Source organism: Sturnus vulgaris, chromosome Z, assembly GCF_052056855.1.
Source record: "Sturnus vulgaris isolate bStuVul1 chromosome Z, bStuVul1.hap1, whole genome shotgun sequence".
Taxonomy (NCBI): Eukaryota; Metazoa; Chordata; class Aves; order Passeriformes; family Sturnidae; genus Sturnus; species Sturnus vulgaris.
Window position 1 is genome coordinate 33,124,504 of NC_142283.1, and position 10,898 is coordinate 33,135,401.

The 10,898-nt window shown below is 43.5% G+C and overlaps 1 long non-coding RNA gene across 1 annotated transcript; it reads left to right on the forward strand.

Annotated features, from left to right (window-relative positions):
* The first annotated feature begins 2,187 nt into the window (after positions 1 to 2,187).
* On the forward strand, positions 2,188 to 10,104 carry LOC148219779 (uncharacterized). Its single transcript, XR_015799318.1, has 2 exons — positions 2,188 to 2,773; positions 7,736 to 10,104. It is a non-coding gene; the product is annotated as an uncharacterized LOC148219779 (long non-coding RNA).
* The last annotated feature ends 794 nt before the right edge of the window (positions 10,105 to 10,898 follow it).

Genomic DNA, 10,898 nt, shown 5'->3' on the forward strand with positions numbered 1-10,898 from the left:
GAAGGTGCCTTCAGGCACAGCATGGCTCACACCTAGTCAGCCAGAAATTCTTTATAACACCTCCTAGTACCACAAAATCCTCAGGCCTAGATTGGATCAGTAAATTATATTAACATCTTTTGATAAAACCTTTCATTAAGAATGTTAATAATGATAATTCGGTGGACAACAACATCTCTAGAAATATATTACAAATGTAGGAAGAATTTACCCTGTTTAGATATGCCATGAAAAGAAGAGTTTTTTTCCTTAACCAGTTGCTCTTCATGTGATCTAAGTTCATTTGGACGTTTCTGTCAATGGGAAAAGTTTTTAAAAGTTTTTCAATGTGAGGTGGGTATTTTTGCACATAGAACCACTGGGTAAAACAAGAAAATTCATTAATTTTTCCTCAAGACTTCTAAGAAGGATTTAACTCAATGAAACTGCAATCTGGAGAAAAAAGCATAAACAAAAACAAAAGCAAACAAAAACCAACCAAAATTAAAAAAAAAAAACAAAACGAAAAAAACCAAACCAAACAAAAAAACCTCTTTGGAACATTATTACCTTTAAATATTATTTTACTAGTTTTACTTCAAAATGAGCCTTCTAAATTAAAACCAAAAAAAAAAAAAGAAAGACAGAAAAGAAAGAATGTGAAGTTTAAAGATTTGGATATCCAAAGCTATTATTTTTTTAAAGGTTAATTTCTTTCTATTTTTATAAAGAAACATAAGACCTGTGAGATAATAGGGATGCCAGACAAAGTCTGTGGATTAAATTATTTTCCTTTCCCCTCTTACATGAATAAATATTAGCCATCTAGTATATTCCTGTCAGCAATTGCATTGTCAGTTTTTAATAAAAACATACCAATTAAAATACAAAGTCAATGAGAGACAAGAGTCACCCCATGACTAGATTGTGAGGGAGTGCAGGATCAGACAGGTTAATCTGGGTTTGGAGCTTTGATAGAGCTAAGTGTTGAGCAAGTTCAGATGACACATGAGATAATTAAAAAACGTTAGGAGGGCGTCATATTTTTGCATATTGCAAGAAGCTGTAATGACTCCCAGGACGTTAGAACATAGTATGCATCTTGTTGAGAGAATACAAACTCAGTGTTATAACAAAATTGTTTGATTAGACTGTGGAGATGGCTGAAGAGAGAGAAGGGGCATTTATATTCATTCTGCATTTTCTGAATAGCCAAAGGGAAATATAACTCAGTTAGGTCTATGTGTATTTCTGAAACACCATGTTCGTAGCTAAAGAAAATGTCTGCATTCTCCGGCAGTTAGGTAGGAAGAGTGCTGATCCTCACTGTGCTTTCACTAAAATAAAGAAATAAAGAAGACCATAGAACTGATTTCCTAAAGGAAGCTGAGAACAATCTGAATGAATTATATGGTGAATAGCAGTTGTAAATGCAAAATAATGACAAGATAGCATCCAGGACTTAAATAATTTACAGGCAATGGGTGCAGGAAATTGATTACACTGGCTGAAATGCATTGAAGTAATAGTGAGAAGTGGGACTTCTAGTAGAAAATTTTAAGAAGTGCTTTGTAAATGTATTGGTATACATTTGCATGTAGATAATTATCTCAAAATTGGCACAAAGCCCCTGCTATAGGAGTAGCTCATGCCTGTGCTACTTTCTTCTCATCACAGTCAAACACCCTGATGGGCTTAGCATCAGAGTAATGCTGAGCATACAGCAAATTCCTCATACCATCACAGCCTTGTGAAGGAAAAGCAGCCAAAAAGACAAAGGCTTGAAGGCACAGGGCTAAAAATCCATGGATGCACGTGCCCATAGATACAGCTGTGTAAACCAAAGCTGCACTTGCCTTCAGATTCCTCCCCAGTAGCTAATAGAGACACCTGCCTGGCACTTCCAGGTAAGCCACAGAGGCTTGAAGTCCCGCAGAGGATCTGGCTCTTTTTAGCTGGAAAAAACCATTTTTGAGACAGAGAGACCTTCCTATGAAAAAGTGGTGAAAACCTGAGAGAAAGTCATGGAAAGATGCTTAGGAAAGGAGGAAGAGTAGATGCTGAGGAAAAGTGGTTTTCATTCAAAAGCATATACACACATGTATGTTTGTATACAGGACAAAAATGATTGAGCTGAGAGGAGAATGAGACAATAGCAATTATGTATTTGTTTACAGAAGGCAAATGAGAGAAAGAAGGTGTATGTTCACTGTAGAGAGCCTGGTGCAGGAATGGCTAGAAGAGAGAGGCCATAGTCAGATCAATTTAGTCAGGCTGACAAAGCAGGCCTCAGCCTCAAGGGCATAACAAGAGGGAAAGCACGTAGACTTGTGATAAGATGAACAAAGACAGACTGTAAAAGAAGAACTAGAAGAACTCTGCTAGCCATGAAATTGCAAAAGTGTAGCTATAAACTTAGCCGATCAGCATAGTGACGCATATGGCAAGGCAACCAATGAAGAGCTTAGCTTTTGCAATATGCATGAGTTAATTAAGCACTGTATTTAATCGCCACTCTAATTATCAATAAACGAGACTTTGCAGATGACCAAATTGGTGTCCGTGTCTCCCTTCTCCGACAAATGGTGACCCCGACGCTGTCTCTCCGTCGCTGAAAAAGAAAACGGGGGAGAACACGCCACGGTCGGTGAAGTTGAGCTTGGGGCCTGCTGCAACCGGGTCGGTGTCAAACGACGTAGGAAAGACACCCTCAGGAGCTACAGAGGTGGTCCTGGGCCATACGTGCTGCCGAAGCCGGAGAGTTGCAACGGCGCCGACGGTAAAAAATGGACAGGCAAGCAGCATATGATTTATTTATAGCACATATAGATAAGTTAGGGCTAAAAGAGCTTAATCCCAGGAAGGACATACCGGGGTTGTTAGCCTGGGGTTCTGCTAAAGGCTTATTCACTAACCCTCATAGTGTGCATGAGTTAAATGAGTGGCGTAAGTTAGGGGATGTACTATGGGAGGCAGTATTAGGAGATGATAAGACAGCAAAAAAGTTAGGAAAAATTTGGCAAGTAGTTCATAACGCGCTCTTAAAGCAACAAGCAGAGAAAAGGGCCGCACAGCAGGCAGTAGAGGCATATAAAAGAAATGCTCAGTATGGTGATAATGAGCCCCTTGCACCAAGCACAAGAAGGGTTGAAATACCTATTCTTAGAGACACGGCAGGAATGGCCGATGGGGCTAGTTGCACTTGGCCCTCTGCACCCCCCTCAGAAGAACTGAGGAATAATGCTGCCAAAGCAGAGGAGGCAATTGCAGAGGGCGAAATATCCCAACCTTGCGGCATAGAATCTCCTTGTCGGCCTGAACCTAGCACCCCTAAACCTGCCAATGAGCCAAATCCTGTCCCTAGGGCGGAAAGCGACCTGCGGGGGGAAGTGGCAAGGCAGAGGAGGAAGGCATGGAATATGCTAGCTAGACACGGCCTGGAGACTGGGGATGATGCCGCTGTAAGTGCAGTCAAGGTCTGGACCTTTCCTGTAACATACACACAGGGAGTAAACCAACAAGGACAAGCTGTACAAGTGGGAGAGTATGAACCACTTGATTGGAAGTTACTAGCACAGTTACGGCAGACAGTGAGTCAGTTCGGGTTTCGGAGCGAGCCAGCCAAACAAATGCTAGACTATCTATTTGACACATATTTATTACTGCCAAATGATCTAAAAAGCATAGCAAAATTAATTTTCACACCACATCAGCAAATGCTATTTAATGCTCACTGGCAAGCTCTTGTTGCCGAGGCAGTTGCAGTACAAAGAGGTCAGGGTGATCCGTTAGCCGGAATTACAGCAGATGAGTTAATGGGAGTGGGCGCATTTCGCAGGTCAGAAACTCAGTTACTCCCGGGGGCCGACAGGGTTAGAGAAGCCATGCGTATCGTAAGAACTGCTATAGATCAGGTGAAAGATAGCTCAGGTATACCCATGTATATGGGAATAAAACAAGGAAGGGAAGAATCCTTTGGGAACTTTATAGATAAGGCTACCGCTGCTATCGACAGGGCAGGAGTTCCAGAGTATATGAGAGGGGCGATGTTAAAGCAATGTGCGTTACAAAATAGCAATGAGGCAACAAAAAGAGTATTGTCAACTCTAGGAGCTAATTGGACGATAGAAGAGGCATTAGAAAGAATGGCGCTGCAGCCATCAGGGTCACAGGTTTTCTTAATTAATGCACTAAAAGAAATAGGCTTAGGGCTGCAGAAACAAGCTGAATCCACACAGTCACAGGTACTAGCTGCTCTTGCCCCGCTCCGTGCTTCCACAGCAGCACCGGCCGCAGCGAACAACCGCCGACCTCCTTCAACGCGATGCTTTAGATGCGGAAACGGAGGTCATTTTCGACGAAACTGCCGAGCCTCAGGAGTGTGGTGCCAGAACTGCCAGAACAACACCCACAACACGTCAGCTTGTCGCCGCCAATCGGGAAACTCCAGGCGGAGCGCGTCCGGCAGCCGCGCCCAGACACAAGTAGCCGCCGTAGCATCAGCGCCATCTCCTGTCTGCAACCAGCCACAACAGGGAGCCTGGGACTTGACTTGGCAGCCGCAGTAAAAACATCGCTAATAACAACACGCCCCGCTAAAGTCCCAACTGGAGTACAAAGTCCGGTAACTATTAAAGGACAAACTTTTGGAGGACTAATAGTGGGACGCTCATCAAGCTCCATTTTAGGACTGTTTGTACTACCAGGTGTCATCGATGCAGACTACACTGGGGAAATACAAATAATAGTTTATACTCCTTTTCCTCCTCTAACAATTGAAGCAAATCAACGTATTGCTCAATTTATTCCACTTCCACAGTTAAGCCGGGGTGTTCAACCACAAACACAAACTCCGCGCAAGGACCAAGGTTTTGGGTCCTCTGGTGTTGCTCTACTCACAATGGATCTCAATACTAGACCCAAAAAGGAGGTGAGGTTCACCTATGCAGGACGTACAATAAAAATGATGGGACTTTTAGACACTGGAGCAGATACCAGCATTGTTTCTCCAGAAAAATGGCCCTGTGATTGGCCATCATTACAAACCACGGATACCGTGACGGGCGTCGGAGGGTTCACCCTCGCAAAGAAAACGCCCCCAATAAGGGTTACTATAGATGGGCAGGACTTGGTAACTGTGTTATCAATAGTTGCATTACCGCCCATGGTACATTGTCTAATTGGAAGGGACATTCTAGCTCAGCTTGGGGTTGTTCTATCCAACGAGCACCCTTTGGGGTAATTGCCATTGCTTGGACTTTCCCAATCCCAATCACCTGGACTACCAATGAACCGGTAATGGTTAAGCAATGGCCTCTAAAAAGGGAAAGTCTAATACAAGCACATCAACTCGTGAAAAAACAATTTCAACAAGGACATTTAAAACTTTCCACAAGCCCATGGAACACGCCAATTTTTGTGATTAAAAAGAAATCAGGGAAATATCGTCTTCTACATGATTTAAGAGCAGTAAATGATCAAATGGAAGCAATGGGAGCATTACAACCGGGACTTCCCAATCCAGCCATGCTTCCACAACATTGGCCTCTTTTAATTATTGATTTAAAAGACTGCTTTTTTACTATAGCCTTACACCCTCAGGATACAAAAAGATTTGCATTTACCCTACCGGCAATTAACAGGGGGGAACCTGACAAAAGATATGAATGAACTGTTCTCCCACAAGGCATGAAAAACTCACCTACTTTGTGCCAATTATATGTTGATGCGGCCTTGCAACCCCTGAGACTAAAATGGCCTGACACAATTGTTTACCATTACATGGACGACATCCTATTCGCCCAGAAAACAGCATTTACAAATATTCAAATGCAAGAAATTCGGAACACCTTAGCAAAAGCATCTCTCATGATAGCTCCAGAAAAGATACAGCAATCTACACCATGGAAGTATCTGGGATGGACTATTACAAATCAAATCGTACGGCCGCAAAAACTTCAAATTGCTACAAAGATCACCAATCTAAACGAAGCACAACGCTTACTAGGAGATCTACAGTGGCTCAAACCAATTGTTGGGATACCCAACTCTCTGCTAGAATCCCTCAGGCCACTACTTAAAGGAACCGATCCAACCACACCTGTAACCATGACACCACAACAAAAAGACGCTCTCAATGGCATTATTCGCTGCGTCAATGAAGGATTTGTCTCCCGCCGAGATGTATCATTACCTATAGACCTCACCATTTGGAATACTCCTGATCATCTACTTGGAGCACTTACACAGACACAAAAGAAAACGGGGGAGATACAGGTACTAGAGTGGATAACTCCACCTTTACAAACAAAAAGGACAATCAGTACAAAAATCGAACAAGTAGCTACCTTGATTCGTAAGGGTCGGGTAAGGATTCTGGAAATCACCGGAACAGGTCCGACTGCAATCCACCTACCCATGAAAAAGGAGGACTTAAACTGGTACCTCCTCAACTCTGAGGACTTACAAACGGCTTTGCTGGAAGCTGGAGCAGCAGTCAACACAGGACCGCTGACACCACGTCATCTTCAGTGGTTAGGAAATTGGGACTGGGTATCAAAGCCAACACGATCGGAACAACCGATAGCAGGTGCCATCACAGCATTCACGGATGCCGGAAAGAAATCAAGGAGGGCAGCCATCACCTGGAAAGAAGGCCCTCGATGGAAAAAGCAGATAATAGACGCTGCTCCAGAGGATAGTTTACAAACATTGGAATTGCTTGCTGTTGTGTGGGCACTCAGTGAACTGCAAGGGCCTTTGAATGTGGTCACTGATTCATTTTATGTTGCAGGAGTAGCACAGAGAATTGAGGACGCCTCTGTGAAAGAGGTGCAAAACAAAAGACTCTATGAACTCTTGCTGCAGCTAAAGCGAGCAGTAGGAGCAAGGTTTAAGCCTTATTGTATCATACACATCAGAAGCCACAAGTGGGATGTAGGCTTGGGTGAAGGCAATGCCAGGGCAGATAGATTGGTTATGAATGTAGCAGATGATAGGGGGATTGAGGCGAGAGAGTCACACACACGATTTCATCAGAATGCTAAAGGATTGGTGCGCGAGTTCAAAATAGGCATACAAGAAGCTAAAGCAATAGTGAGAGCCTGTCCCACCTGCAGTCATCACAACAGTGGGGTGGGTCTTGGGTGTGGGGTAAATCCTCGGGGTCTGGAAAGTAATGAAATTTGGCAAATGGACGTTACACACGTAGCAGAATTTGGTAGGCTCAAATACGTACACGTCACAATAGACACCTACAGCAAGTACATTTGGGCTACCGCACAAACAGGAGAAAAGGCAATCCATGTAATAAGGCACCTAACAAGTTGCTTTGCAGTCATGGGAATGCCTAGAGAAATAAAGACCGACAATGGACCAGCCTATGTCGGCAAGAGAGTAAGCCAGTTTATGAGACTCTGGGGAATCAAACACATCACAGGAGTACCACACTCACCCACAGGACAAGCCATAGTAGAAAGAGCTAATGGGACACTCAAACAGTACCTACTCAAGCACAAATCCATAGATGATCCACAAGAAAGGTTAGCTAAGGTTCTTTATGTTATGAATTTTTTGTGTGTGTTTGGGGAAGAGTCAGAGCCGCCTGCAATTAGGCATAAAGGAAAAAGGGAAGGTAACAAGGCAGAAAGCACAAAAGCATGGGTAAAATATCGGGATCCAAAGACAGGGATATGGAATGGCCCTGCTGAGGTAATATACTGGGGCAGAGGTTATGTTTGTGTTTCTACTCCCACAGGAACAGTTTGGGTCCCTGCTAGGTGGGTGAAACCCATCCTAAATGAGCGAGTTGGTGGAAAGATTCCTGAGGACACCATTAGCTCCAGACGACCGAGAGCGGATACAACAGAAGTTGACGGTGACCTTACGGCCCTATTTACAGAAACTAGCACCATATAAATGCGCTGTCCGCAAGGCACTACAACGGCCGCCACCGAACTGGGTGGAGTGGATCGAGTATCACGCCTACCACGCCTACCTGGAGGAACAACGCCTTAACGGTCGCCCTTGTTGCGCGTGTGGGAAAGCGTGGTGTGAAGCTTGGGTGGCTTTAAAGTGTGGGGGCTGTGGGGACTGCTCATGGGTAAGACAAAGAGCAGTATATAAATTGTGGTGCCAAGAGTGTCAAAGGGAAGACCAAAGACGCTCAAGCTGGGATGCAGCATTAGAGGGGGAAGCAGGAGTACCGTTTGTACAAGTCCGGAGTGTATATGAAGCACCAGAACAGCTTATGTTAGCTTGGGCCCGGTGGGAAGTAACTAATTGGCTCTGGAGGCAGAAAATCACTGCAAAATCTTGCATTGTTGCTGCCAGGTGCATGACTAAAGTGCCATATCTACCTTTCCCTCGGGTAGGACCAGTTAAGCCAGGTACCGACCCTGAAGAGGTATTAGACCAGTGCATAGAAAAGGTAAAGCAGTGGCACATAGCAGCAGACGATCCAAAGTACAGGAGGAAGAAGTCACGTAAGCAACAAAAATGATACTCATCATACTACTTATGCTTACTAACTTTGCTTGCACAAATGCTTTTCCAATGGAGCACACACCTAGAGAAAATGTATGGGTGACATTTGCTAACATAACAAAGCAAGAATCAATCTGCTTGAGCTTGGGGGGAGCGCAGAATCCTTTCAAAACTTGTCTTGTAGGATTGCCAATTTGGAAACCAAGAGAGTTTGCAGGGTATCTTAATAATAGCAACCTACCTACAAAAAGGGATGACGATTTGTTGCAGGGTTGTACTTTCCCTAGTAGTAATCCCTCACAACACGATGGATGCTGGCAATGTGAATTTGTCCTAGCTTTAGGCAAAACCTTAGCCTCCCCTCCGGAAGAGATTGACCTCTTCGGAAGCACTAACGCATCAATGGGAAGAAACGCAGGAGGATGGTTTAGTTTTATGCCCTTAGAAGACAAAAACTTTGCAACCCTTAATTCGGCCCTTACTAATCTACCAACAATACATACTCAGCTCTACCCCAAATGTAACGGTAGGTACATCACAAAGGCAAGAGCACTACCCCCAGGAATATTTTTAATTTGTGGGGATCGTGCCTGGAATGGTATTCCAGTGAGGCCACAAGGGGGACCCTGCTATCTAGGGAAACTAGCCATGTTTCACCCCAATGTAACTACTCTCATGCAACTTGCAAGCAAGGCAAATAGAACAAAACGCAGTTTACACGATCTTGATTGCACCGGCATAGGGCAACCACATTTTTGGAGTGACTTTAGACAGGTAGCAACTGCTGTACTCCTCCCTCATGCAGCAGCCAGGAAAGCTATGGCCCTAGCCGAACAGTTAGGGTGCTGGGCAAAAGATGAATTTAACACCACCTCTCAGGTGTTAGACATGATGGCCAGGGATGTCTCAAGTGTTAACCATGCAGTACTGCAAAACAGAGCAGCCATTGATTTTCTACTTTTAGCGCAGGGACACGGTTGTGAGGAATTTGAGGGAATGTGCTGCATGAATTTATCTGACCACTCTGAATCTATTCACAAAAAGATACGAGACATACAAAACAGACTACATGACCTAAAGGAGCAAGATGGTTGGAACATTGATGAATGGCTAAAAAGCCTGGGCCTTGGAGGATGGATTCGGACCATCATTAAGTATGCTATCATGATCTTAGGCGTATTCTTATGCTTAGCTTTGTTGCTTCCTTGCTTGATAACTTGCTTGCAAAATTTCATCCAAAAAACTGTTAGCAAGGCTTGGCACACTAATCTTCTCGCTCAAAAAGAAAACGGGGGAAGTGTAGAGAGCCTGGTGCAGGAATGGCTAGAAGAGAGAGGCCATAGTCAGATCAATTTAGTCAGGCTGACAAAGCAGGCCTCAGCCTCAAGGGCATAACAAGAGGGAAAGCACGTAGACTTGTGATAAGATGAACAAAGACAGACTGTAAAAGAAGAACTAGAAGAACTCTGCTAGCCATGAAATTGCAAAAGTGTAGCTATAAACTTAGCCGATCAGCATAGTGACGCATATGGCAAGGCAACCAATGAAGAGCTTAGCTTTTGCAATATGCATGAGTTAATTAAGCACTGTATTTAATCGCCACTCTAATTATCAATAAACGAGACTTTGCAGATGACCAAATTGGTGTCCGTGTCTCCCTTCTCCGACAGTTCACGTCTGCTAAATATGTTTTGCCATTAATATTTTGAAAGGCATAAAGTGTAATGAAAGTCTAGAATCACTTTACTGGTTTTGTTGGAAAAATGTTACAAATAATGTGTTGGAAACTAGAATAAGGTCTTTTCCTGAATTTCTTCACTATTTGAAAAAAATAATTGCTTCCTTTTTGCCACAATGCCTTAAAGATAGGTGTGAAGGCACAGGGAACTGAGTAGCTTGCTTTGTTTATTCTGCAAAAAATTATAAATAGTCACTTCCCAGTGAACATGATGATCACAACTAAAATGCATGTCCCTGTAGTCCTTGATCTAAGGATGATGGTTCTGTACGCTTAGCCAAGCTCCCCACCTTGACCAACACCTTAGCAGCTGTGGCAGCTTCTGGGATATCCTGGACAATCCACTGAATTATGTTAACTACAAATGGACAAAAATTTCCGCTTCTTTTACATCACATGTTCAAGTTAATTCTCTACAGATTACTCTCACATTCACAAGTAAATGGAAACAAACAAATTTCTGTCTGCTGTCTCAGGAAAATTGCATTCGAGAGTGTTGTGAGGCAATGAGTTCTGGTCCAGACTTATAGATAGGGAAGCCAGTTAGTGGAAGAAAAAAAGGGCACCTACTGCATCTGTGAAAGGGATGATATTCCTGGATGGAACAGAAAAAATGTGAATTGTGTCTGGTTTCTCTTTTTGTCCAGTTACATTTCAATAGCTGAAGAATCAGAATAAGAAAGATGCGTTTATGGCT